The sequence below is a fragment of the Ochotona curzoniae genome, unplaced genomic scaffold, assembly GCF_017591425.1.
Source record: "Ochotona curzoniae isolate NIBS_2020 unplaced genomic scaffold, NIBS_Ocur_1.0 contig_883, whole genome shotgun sequence".
Classification (NCBI taxonomy): domain Eukaryota; kingdom Metazoa; phylum Chordata; class Mammalia; order Lagomorpha; family Ochotonidae; genus Ochotona; species Ochotona curzoniae.
The window spans coordinates 5,802,725-5,803,713 of NW_024466599.1; the positions used below are offsets into that span (position 1 = coordinate 5,802,725).

At 50.2% G+C, this 989-nt stretch overlaps 1 pseudogene; it reads right to left on the reverse strand.

Annotated features, from left to right (window-relative positions):
- Positions 1-427: 427 nt before the first annotated feature.
- Positions 428-677, reverse strand: LOC121165256 (annotated as a pseudogene).
- Between the last annotated feature and the right edge of the window lie 312 nt (positions 678-989).

The following is a 989-nucleotide window of genomic DNA, read 5'->3' on the forward strand; positions in this document are numbered from 1 at the left end:
ACCAGGCTGGGTTTCACTACTGGGCCCCTGGCCCCATAGGACGTGTGTCTGCTGACAGGGCCCTCGGGGCACATGGGGCCTGAACATTTGGGCTGTCTTCTACTGCTTTCCCAGGTGCATCCGCAGGGAGCTGTATAGGAAATGAAGTGACCGTATGGGAAGCTGGCAGCGGCTTAATTGTGCCACGAGGCCAGCCCTCCCCACTGCCAAATGCCTTACCAAGCTCGTGAGAGCAGATGCATGTAGCACATAGCTTTTAAAAGTCAGGTTTCTGGGTCTGGCGCAATAGCCTAGAGTCTAAAGTCCTCGCCTTAAACGTGCCAGAATCCCATATGGGCATTGGTCCTTTTTTCCTTTTCTTTTTTTCTTTTTTTTTTTTTTTTCAGTTTTTAAAACCAAAATATTTATTGCCTAATTGTTGAAATTCTCAAGATGAACTAGATGTGGCAACAGCTGCCCTCCTGGGCTTAGGTGCTGTACCTTCACGGAACCCATGTCTGAGTCTGTGGTGCATGATTTTGAGGTGCCTCATCCGACTGATCCCCATGGTGTTGGGTCTTTCAGCCTTGGACTCCAGTTACACTTCCTCTTGCGCTTGGCAGGTGGTAGGGCTGTGTGTCTTGCAGTGTGTGCATCTTGTTGCGACGCTTCCCGAACGACGATGTTCTCTTTGTCATCTTCCCTCTATGGCCGAGACCAGAGGACACAGGTTCTAATCCCGGCTTCCCACCCATCTCCCTGCTTGTGACCTGGGAAAGCAGTCGAGAACGGCCCAAAGCCTTGGGACCCAGCACCCGCATGGGAGACTCAGGAGAAGCTCCTGGCTCCTGGCTTCGGACCGGTGCAGCTCCAGCCATTGTGGTTACTTGGGGAGTGAATCGTTGGAAAGAAGATCTTCCTCTCTGTCTCTCCTCCTATCTATCTTACTTTCCAAAAAAAATAAAATCTTTTTTTTTCTTAAGGAATAAAAGTCAGGTTTCTGTAGCAGC